The sequence below is a fragment of the Schistocerca cancellata genome, chromosome 7 (assembly GCF_023864275.1).
Source record: "Schistocerca cancellata isolate TAMUIC-IGC-003103 chromosome 7, iqSchCanc2.1, whole genome shotgun sequence".
Classification (NCBI taxonomy): Eukaryota; Metazoa; Arthropoda; class Insecta; order Orthoptera; family Acrididae; genus Schistocerca; species Schistocerca cancellata.
The window spans coordinates 164,506,395-164,518,111 of NC_064632.1; positions in this window are offsets into that span (position 1 = coordinate 164,506,395).

Below are 11,717 nucleotides of genomic sequence, written 5' to 3' on the forward strand. Positions count from 1 at the left end.
CTGACTTAATTCGACTACATTCCATTATCCTCGTTTTGCTTTTGTTGATGTTCGTCTTATATGCTCCTTTCAAGACACTATCCATTCCGTTCAACTGCTCTTCCAAGTCCTTTGCTGTCTCTGACAGAATTACGATGTCATCGGCGAACCTCAACGTTTTTATTTCTTCTCCATGGATTTTAATACCTACTCCGAATTTTTCTTTTGTTTCCTTTACTGCTTGCTCAATATACAGATTGAATAGCATCGGGGACAGGCTACAACCCTGTCTCACTCCCTTCCCAACCACTGCTTCCCTTTCGTGTCCCTCGACTCTTATAACTGCCATCTGGTTCCGTACAAATTGTAAATAGCCTTTCGCTCCCTGTATTTTACCCCTGCCGCCTTCAGAATTTGAAAGAGAGTATTCCAGTCAAAATTGTCAAAAACTTTCTCTAAGTCTACAAATGCGAGAAACGTAGGTTTGCCCTTCCTTAATCTAGCTTCTAAGATAAGTCGTAGGGTCAGTATAAGCCTCACGTGTTTCAACATTTCTACGGAATCCAAACTGATCTTTCCCGAGGTCGGCTTCTACTAATTTTTCTATTCGTCTGTAAAGAATTCGTGTTAGTATTTTGCAGCTGTGACTTATTAAACTGATAGTTCGGTAATTTTCACATCTGTCAACACCAGCTTTCTTTGGGATTGGATTTATTATATTCTTCTTGAAGTCTGAGGGTACTTCGCCTGTCTCATACATCTTGCTCACCGGATGGTAGAGTTTTGTCAGGACTGGCTCTCCCAAGGCTGTCAGTAGTTCTAATGGAATGTTGTCTACCCCCGGGGCCTTGTTTCGGCAAAGGTCTTTCAGTGCTCTGTCAAACTCTTCACGCAGTATCGTATCTCCCATTTCATCTTCATCTACATTCTCTTCCGTTTCTATAATATTGTCCTCAAGTACATCGCCCTTGTATAGACCCTCTATATACTCCTTTCACCTTTCTGCTTTCCCTTATTTGGTTAGGACTGGGTTTCCATCTGAGCTCTTGATATTCATACAAGTGGTTCTCTTTTATCCAAAGGTCGCTTTAATTTTCCTGTAGGCAGTATCTATCTTACCCCTAGTGAGATAAGCCTCTACATCCTTACATTTGTCCTCTAGCCATGCCTGCTTTGCCATTTTGCACTTCCTGTCGATCTCATTTTTGAGACGTTTGTATTCCTTCTTGCCTGCTTCATTTACTGCGTTTTTATGTTTCCTCCTTTCATCAATTAAATTCAATATTTCTTCTGTTACCCAAGGATTTCTACGAGCCCTCGTATTTTTACCTACTTGATCCTCTGCTGCCTTCACTACTTCATCCCTCAGAGCTACCCATTCTTCTTCTACTGTACTTCTTTCCCCCACTGCTGTAAATTGTTCCCTTATGCTCTTCTTGAAACTCTGCACAACCTCTGGTTTAGTCAGTTTATCCAGGTCCCATCTCCTTAAATTCCCACCTTTTTGCAGTTTCTTCAATTTTAATCTGCAGTTCATAACCTATAGATTGTGGTCAGTTTCCACATCTGCCCCTGGAAATGCCTTACAATTTAAAACCTGGTTCCTAAATCTCTGTCTTACCATTATATAATCTATCTGATACCTTTTAGTATCTCCGGGATTCTTCCATGTATACAACCTTCTTTTATGATTCTTGAACCAAGTGTTAGCTATGATTAAGTTATGCTCTGTGCAAAATTCTAACAGACGGCTTCCTCTTTCATTTCTTACCCCCAATCCATATTCACCTACTATGTTTCCTTCTCTCCATTTTCCTACAATCGAATTCCAGTCACCCACGACTATTAAATTTTCGTCTCCCTTCACTATCTGAATAATTTCTTTTATCTCATCATACATTTCATCAATTTCTTCATCATATGCAGAGCTAGTTGCCATACAAACTTGTACTACTGTAGTAGGCGTGGGCTTCGTGTCTATTTTGGCCACAATAATGCGTTCAATATGCTGTTTGTAGTAGCTTATCTGTACTCCTATTTTTTATTCATTATTAAACCTACTCCTGCATTACCCCTATTTGATTTTGTATTTATAACCCTGTATTCACCTGACAAAAAGTCTTGTTCCTCCTGCCACCGAACTTCACTAATTCCCACTATATCTAACTTTAACCTATCCATTTCCCTTTTTAAATTTTCTAACCTACCTGTTCGATTAAGAGATCTGACATTCCACGCTCCAATCCGTAGAACGCGTTTTCTTTCTCCTGATAACAACGTCCTCTTGAGTAGTCCCCGCCCGGAGATCCGAATGGGGGACTATTTTACCTCCGGAATATTTTACCCAAGAGGACGCCATCATCATTTAACCATACAGTAAAGCTGCATGCCCTCGGGAAAAATTACGGCTGTAGTTTCCCCTTGCTTTCAGTCGTTCGCAGTACCATCACAGCAAGGCCGTTTTGGTTAGTGTTACAAGGCCAGGTCAGTCAATCATCCAGACTGTTGCCCCTGCAACTACTGAAAAGGCTGCTGATCCTCTTCAGGAACTACCCGTTTGTCTGGCCTCTCAACAGATAACCCTCCGTTGTGATTGCACCTACGGTACGGCTATCTGTATCGTTGAGGCACGCAAGCCTCCCCACCAGCGGTAAGGTCCATGGTTCTGTCGATACCAAAAATAAAAATCATGAAACTAATGCGAAAAATCCTTTTCCATGAACAGCGGTGAAGTCTTGTATGTTATAGATAGTGTCACAGTCGATAAGCCTTATTTATAGTGTTTCCTGTTTTCTCCACTTCTAGGAGTATTAATGTGGTATTTTTGTTGATATCGAACAGGATTTTCTCAATCATTGTCATTTTGTTCCGTGTTCAGGTTTTTACTTTTCAACCTAACATTATGGGGGTATGAAAAAGTTATTTTCTGAATATTTTCTAGTTTTGATATTCTGGATCATATGAGGCTGTAATTTCAGAGCGTTGAACAAAACAAAACAAAATCAAATGTGTGTGAAATCTTATGGGACTTAAATGCTAAGGTCATCATTCCCTAAGCTTGCACACTACTTAACCTAAATTATCCTAAGGACAAACACACACACATCCATGCCCGAGGGAGGACTCGAACCTCCGCCGGGACCAGCCGCACAGTCCATGACTGCAGCGCCTTAGACCGTTAATTTTTTTTTTAATTCTCATTTTGTTCGTTTTCGTTCGTTGTATGTGCTCGGGGTGGACGTCGTAAGACATCCGTTTAAGTTCGTCTTTGATCGGTTAACTCAGTTTTTTTTTATTACAGAGGGCTGCTAACCATCTGACCGAACACGATTTTTTGTGGGGGATAGGGAATGGGAAGGAATAAGGCTTATACTGGATTACCCGCACTTAAGTGCAGGCAGGGAGGAGGAAACATCTGTACATTTTGCCTGACCGCTCGGCTAAACTTGCGCGGCTTGAACAAAACAGGTGGAGTCCATATTCATAGGGTCTACCATTGACAAAACGATGTACTTTGCATTTACTATTTAAATATGTAGGTAGGAAAGTAATGTACTTTAAAAATATTCGGTAGATAATGTTCAGACTGTTGATAAAGAATAAATTTTGTAAACTTCGTTATACATAATTTGGTAAGTTTCGAATATTGCCCCCACACTGGAAAAAAATTCTGAAGACGCCCGTGTTTAGTATGCTCCATTATGGATGAGGAGTACAATGCAGGCAGTCAGCTGCTGAAGATACCAGCGTATAAACGATTATCCTTGCAGCGGTATTCTTTTTGTTTTGTTTGTTTTTTACTGTGCTTGTGATATTGGGGGTCATATAATTCCTTTCAGGCTTCTGTTGTAACTATAGAAAGCAGGTAGGAGTAACGATGTCTACATATTTGCGTATAAGGGAAGATTACATAGCGTGTTTCTCATTCAGAAATCGCATTTGAATGTTGTTTATTTGTGAGGAGATATGGCTACGCCTCGGGTAAGAAAGAGATACATATACCACCGCGTGTCATACTTGGACAGTGGCAGAAAAAAGGCGTATTGAGACTGTGACTTGTCATTACGTGATACTGCTGCTTACACTGGTCGGAATCCCACAACTGTTACGTGAATATGGAACTGCAGAGTTCAGTAAGCCAGTACCCAGCACCACATAGGATTCCAGTGGCCCCACATAACTACCCCCTGAGGGAACAGACATATTGTTTGCTCCGCCTCGTAGGATCATACTACCACATCACATACCTCTAGTCTGCAAACGGGTTGTTTACAGTAAGACATGGAACCTTTTTTAGTGTGTCAGTGATAGCTCACTGCCTGACTATTATGAATGAGTTCTGTACTGGCTAGACAATAGTACTTTTCTACATCCACTTCTACATGGCAGGTCTACATGTTATTACAAAGTTAATTAAGATACAATTGTTGGTTCCTTCTTTTCTACTTAGCCTCTCAGGACTAATCCCAGAGAGCTGACTGCCCCTGGCAAGAGGAAGGGGATCGCTACTACCAGGTACCGCTGCCAGCTACTTCTAACTCCCACCACCCCAAACAGTGTTTGTCTGAATTGGGTTATTTACAACACTAGTGTTTTTAAATAGTGCTACTGTGTTAGTGTTTACTTTCGTCATAAGCAGGTGGGTGGATGGGTGGGAGGTAAACATCAGTGGCTACGGAACCTGACTTCCCCTTAGCTAATATAGTCAGGGGGGCCAGCCCAGGTCTTCTTCATGCCTCTTTCACTGTTGTGAAATGGAGGCAGCAGACCAGATCATAAGGCTCTCAAGCCGTGGAGATGGACTCACCTCCCACCACAGTCTGGTAACTGTTACTCAGCTTGGCCGATGCTGGTTCAGGTTCTCAGTCGATGGCCCCTTATTAATGTCCTATGTTCTGCCTGGGTTGCATTAGCTGGAGGTATTCCATCTGCTTCAATGCTTTACTGACTGTCTTGAAAAACATTTGAAACTGTTGCTCGTTTTTAATATCTGTCTCTTATGATTTGTCGTTAATGCTTGTCTCTCACCAGATATAACGTGTGCAAATGCTGGGAATTCAGACATGACATTCCACAAGATTTCGGGATTGCAGCCGGATCTCGTCGGCTGACAACCTTACATCCATCTTCAGGCGAGTGTTTGACACTGGAGATTGCTAGTTTTATTTTATTTTATTTTTTTTTTCCTTCATTGAATTTCAATTCCCCCCGAAGGGGGCGGGCTGGCAGCAGCTTAGTATGCCGCTCTTCAGCCTACAGACTTTGTGAGAAAGATCAAGAGAATAAATAACAAAAAACAGGCGATAAAATCGGAGACTTAAAGAGTAACATGGCGAAAAGAAATCGTGGAACTTAAAACAAAGAACAGAGGGATGATGATGCTAATAAAATACATACGAAGCAGACAGGTAAAACAATAGACAGACAATTAAAAAACACGGCGACAGTCTGGATTCTGTTCGCAAAAGACATAAAATTCACACCTAGCGACAGCAGGGTTTCTGTTCGCAACACGAGAAAGACAAACAACACTGAATAGTCACTGGAACACTGCACTAAAAAGTTGGCAAATGTGACATACCACAGTCGAGAGCAGGTGGGGGGAAACTGGACAGAAGATGGGAAAACAAAAAAAGGGGGGAAAGGAGAGTAAAAGCGAAGGGGGGAACCGGGAAAGGAGCTGATGGAGGATGAGGACCCATAAGAGGGGTGGGGGGCAGACGCGACAGGGAGTGGGGTAGGCAGAAGAGGGGAATACAAAAGGACTTGGGGGGGGGAGAAGGGAGGTAGGGAGAGGTTTAGTGGGGAGAAAACAGGACGGAAGAGGGGGGGGGGGGAAGAGGGAGCCCAGGGAAAGGACAGAGGAAAGGAGGGGGAGTGAGGATCAGAGTTGAGAGATTGCTAGTGCAAGTCGCTCTATTTATACGTAAAAGTGCCGCAAGACGCGCATGCGCAAGTTACCGTTGCATGCGCGCCACCTGTCGATTCCAAGGCCCTCTACAATATTACTGCATCTATGGAGCACAAACGAATGCGTGATACAAGTAAAACATGCACGCAGACGTGTCCAAAACAATAAAATGCAAAATTTCAATATTAAAATTAAAATTACTTGTCGCTCGACATGTCAGAAGCCATAAAAAGTTTTCTTTTGGTTGATATTAAAGAAATCAACGGGTCCCAGGCCTTATTCAATTGAAAGCCGCCATCACGATTAATGAGATTCTCCGCCAAACGTATTTCCACGGATTCCTTAACAACTGAATCCCAGAAGGATCTCGATGGGGCCAAGATTTTCGTGGCAGAATAATCCATAGTATGTCCTGTGGAAATACAATGTTCGGCTATGGCCGACTTACTGGGCTGTAAAAGGCGAGTGTGGCGCTCATGTTCAACGCAGCGGTCGTGTACTGTGCGTGTGGTCTGACCAATGTAGGCTTTCCCACACTCGCAAGGTATTTTATAAATTCCAGCCTTCCGTAATCCCAGATCATCCTTGGCTGAGCCCAGAAGAGCACGAGTCTTTGTAGGTGGCCGGAAGATTGCTTTCACACGATGTTTCTTTAAAATTCTGCCTACTTTTGATGAAATGTTACCGACATTTGGAAGAAATGCTCTGGACTTAAACACCTCCTTATCCTCTTGATCTTGTGGGTGGTCACGTTTTTTTCATCCTTAAAGCAGTACTGACCTGATGTGCAGAATATCCATTATGTTGAAATACAGGTTTCAAGTGCTCTAATTCGTCTGCAAGGCTGTCTTTATCAGACACGACATGTGCCCTATGCACCAACGTTCGAAGGACGCCCATAGTTTGTGACGGGTGATGACAGCTTGACGCCTGCAGGTACAGGTCCGTATGCGTGGGTTTTCGATAGACAGAATGCCCCAATGACCCATCCACCTTGCGATTAACCATGACGTCCAGAAATGGTAGGCAACCATCCTTTTCAACTTCCATCGTAAACTGAATGTTTGTGTGGATGGAATTCAGATGTTGTAAAAACCGTGACAGCTCTTCTTCACCGTGAGGCCACACTGCAAACGTATCGTCCACGTATCGCCAGAAGACTGTTGGTTTAAACATCGCCGACTCGAGAGCCCTCTCCTCGAAGTCTTCCATATAAAAGTTTGCTACCAGAGGGGACAGAGGACTACCCATGGCAACCCCGTCAAGTTGCTCAAAATATTCATTATTAAATAGAAAGTAAGTAGAGGAAAGGGCATGGTGAAACAACGCCGTTATATCGGTCGTAAACTTATTGGCGATAAGTGACAATGAATCCAAAAGATTCTTCACATCTCTGACTCTCACTTGCGACAGACTGCCACGCCACCCACGTCCAGCCACTAGGATCGATCAACTCTGGCGTAGAGTTGCAGAAGTACGGAATGTCGTGCCAGCATCTCTAATCCAAGCTCAGTCACCCCCCATTTCCCCCCCCCCCCCCCCTCACCACTCGTATCCCCATCTCCAATTGATGCTGCTACTAAATCTCGCACCCTGTATACTGCCAAATCACCTACAAATTTAGTGACGTATTCTTCATACTGTAATGTCTATGCCCACTAACAAGGGGAGGCCACGAAGCTGAGACACGGATTTACTTCAAACTTTGTACACTTTTAGTTGACCGTTAAAACAACAGAACGTGCAAGTAGGAAGGTGCACCACTCTGGCACTTCCAAGAATACCGCAAGAGAAGTTTTAATCGTCTCGAAGAGGCCGGCTGCATGAAGTTTTTGTGATCAAACGGTTAGCGTTCGTGCGCTGCAAGAAAATCGTGGACGACGCGACGGTTCGGGTTCCTCTGACACTTAATGTTTTAATCTAAATTTTTTTCATCACTGGTCACATTATTTAATTTATATGACATTTGAGCGATAATATAATGAAAAAAAAACCACATGAATTTTCATGAAATTGTAGTGAATTTCATAGGTTTTTTGACTATTTATTGTTTGTAATTAAATTTTCAAGGACGAGGGACAGGCTTGAAAAACCTAGTCAAACTTCAATAGTGAAGCGTATGACGTTATTCACAATCAGTAATGAAGTAAGTCACAATGTGCCAGACCACAATAGTAATGTACAATTAATCGTCAGATGTGCTCTCGGCATCACACGTTGCGGGATGGTATTTGTCGTACAGACATGTAAAACATAAATTGAAACTTCATGCAAATACTTCATTCAAACACACGGGGCTTTTTTTCGGCATGTCACCTCTCAAGTGTCATATAAAACAAATAATGTGACCAGTGATGAAAGAAACAGAGATTAAGCAATAAGTATTAACGGGATTGCGCAGTCACCTTGTCCACGAACTTCTTGCAAAGCGCGAACGCTCACCACTTGACCAGAACGGTTTCTTGCGATATACTCCGTCGCACAGATGCATCAGTTACGTGAAGATGCGTAAAACTTCTCTTGCGATTTTCTCGGAATTGCCAGAATAGTGCACCAAGCTACACTCCTGGAAATTGAAATAAGAACACCGTGAATTCATTGTCCCAGGAAGGGGAAACTTTATTGACACATTCCTGGGGTCAGATACATCACATGATCACACTGACAGAACCACAGGCACATAGACACAGGCAACAGAGCATGCACAATGTCGGCACTAGTACAGTGTATATCCACCTTTCGCAGCAATGCAGGCTGCTATTCTCCCATGGAGACGATCGTAGAGATGCTGGATGTAGTCCTGTGGAACGGCTTGCCATGCCATTTCCACCTGGCGCCTCAGTTGGACCAGCGTTCGTGCTGGACGTGCAGACCGCGTGAGACGACGCTTCATCCAGTCCCAAACATGCTCAATGGGGGACAGATCCGGAGATCTTGCTGGCCAGGGTAGTTGACTTACCCCTTCTAGAGCACGTTGGGTGGCACGGGATACATGCGGACGTGCATTGTCCTGTTGGAACAGCAAGTTCCCTTGCCGGTCTAGGAATGGTAGAACGATGGGTTCGATGACGGTTTGGATGTACCGTGCACTATTCAGTGTCCCCTCGACGATCACCAGTGGTGTACGGCCAGTGTAGGAGATCGCTCCCCACACCATGATGCCGGGTGTTGGCCCTGTGTGCCTCGGTCGTATGCAGTCCTGATTGTGGCGCTCACCTGCACGGCGCCAAACACGCATACGACCATCATTGGCACCAAGGCAGAAGCGACTCTCATCGCTGAAGACGACACGTCTCCATTCGTCCCTCCATTCACGCCTGTCGCGACACCACTGGAGGCGGGCTGCACGATGTTGGGGCGTGAGCGGAAGACGGCCTAACGGTGTGCGGGACCGTAGCCCAGCTTCATGGAGACGATTGCGAATGGTCCTCGCCGATACCCCAGGAGCAACAGTGTCCCTAATTTTCTGGGAAGTGGCGGTGCGGTCCCCTACGGCACTGCGTAGGATCCTACGGTCTTGGCGTGCATCCGTGCGTCGCTGCGGTCCGGTCCCAGGTCGACGGGCACGTGCACCTTCCGCCGACCACTGGCGACAACATCGATGCCAGATCGGTATACGGGCATACTGTCTATAATCAGTGGCATCTGATATAGACCTGTGCTATCTACATCTACATCTACATACATACTCCGTATGGTGCGTGGCGGAGGGCACTCTGTACCATCGCTAGTCATTTCCTTTCTTGTTCCAGACGCACACAGAGCGAAGAAACAACGAGTGTCTATATGCGTCCGTATGAGCCCTAATTTGTTTTACCTTGTCTTCGTGATTCTTATCCGAAATGTACGTTGGCGGCAGTAGAATCGTTCTGCAGTCAGCTTCAAATGGCAGTTCTCTAAATTTTCTGAATACTGTTCCACGAAAAGAACGTCGTCCTTCCTCCAGTGATTCCCATTTGAGTTCCTGAAGCATCTCCTTAATATTCCCGTGTTAATCGAACCTACCGGTAACAAACCTAGCAACCGCCTCTGAACTGCTTCGATGTCTGCCTCTAATACGACCTGGTGAGAATCCCAAACACTCGATCAGTACTCAAAAATGGGTCATTCTAGTATCCTATATGCGGTTACCTCTGCAGATGAACCATACTTTCCCAAAATTCTCCCAATCAATTGAATTCCACCATTCTCCTACACTGCTACTGTCCATACGTGACCCCACGTATTTCCCCTCCTAGAGAAAATGCAGATAAAATTTTAGAAAGACAGCAAGCAGGTGTCACAGATGCGTAGAAACTGTCATTTCATCCACAGGCTTTCGGGAGAAGAACAGGACAATACCTTAATGTGTGGTACAACAACGTACTTCACAGTGATTCACAAAATACAGATGTAGATATAGGAAGCGAAACCCGAACTCCACCGAAAAAAAATTTCGGAACTTGTTCGAGGATATTTTCTGAGTATTTTGTAATAAGAGATCCCTGGCCTAGAGTGGCTCGTTACAGAATAATAATATACTTATCATTTATATTATTTACTCGGTCTTTTACCTCAGTTACAACAACCTTCAAACAGATGCAAAAGTACTGTGGTGCGGTTGCTTTCGTTGTGGGAGCAACTCTTCCATTTAGTGAGTCCATACACGAGGTGTACAGCAGTCAAATCTTCATCAGAAAACCTATCCCTACTGCTGTGTATCACTATTAACGTACAAATAATAATTACGGAAAACAAACGCGAGACAGAGGCGAGCACCTCACAATGCAAGCTTGAATGCAGAGAATAAATTTGTCTTTACTATTATCAACAGCAAATAGCGTGATAGAATGGAACAAGTTCATTTCCAAATAAGACAACCAGCGCTTACCATCGACATTCGTACTAATAAAACAAGGGCGTTTCTCATTGCGGCCAGATCTTTTCACGAAATTTCAATCACCAACTTTCTCCTCCGAGTGCGAAAATATTTTGTTGACTCCCACCTACATAGGGAAAAATGACCTTCGTAACAAAATAAAAGAAATCGGAGCTCGTACGGGAAGGTTTAACCCTTTCGGGTCCTCTGGCTGCAACTATGCACATTAACTGTGCCTTAGTTTCAACAGAAGTATTTTTTCCCAGTGGAAACCTGAGGCACACATTCGTGAATATTCAAGCTTTTCATCATGCAAAGGTGCTGCCAACAGTTGGGCATCACTATGAAAATATCAGCAAGTCATTGTAGCATTGCACAGCAGTTCGTGACCACCAGAACAAACGGATGTGGCTGGTTTCCTATATTTCACTGTAAAATTGAATATTGTTATTTTGTATGGTAATTATCGAATGGCCATTTTACTATTTATTACGATAGAGAATATTTAGTAATTATTTATTTTAGTCCATAAAATGAAGCCAAGTGTACAAAGTATGTTTTGAAAACGGTACATACTTTTGTATAAATCTTGCGTCTAGAATCATTAAAACGTCACCTAAGAGCATTACCACATAAACAAAAATTTTTCTTCCTCTAGAAAAAAAATCAGGTCTGAAAGGGTTAAGTATTTATTTTTCCCACGTGCTGTTCTAGACTCGAACGGGAGAGAAATAATCTGAAAGTGAATTGCAGAGTAGTTATATAGATGCAGATTAATAATACACTTCAAGACAAAGAGAGACGCACCACGAAGGTATTATCCGAATGGGAGGAAAATTAATAAAAATTATGTACATGGCCGGCCGGAGTGGCCGTGTGGTTCTAGGCGCTAGAATCTGGAGCCGAGCGACCGCTACGGTCGCAGGTTCGAATCCTGCCTCGGGCATGGATGTGTGTGATGTCCTTAGG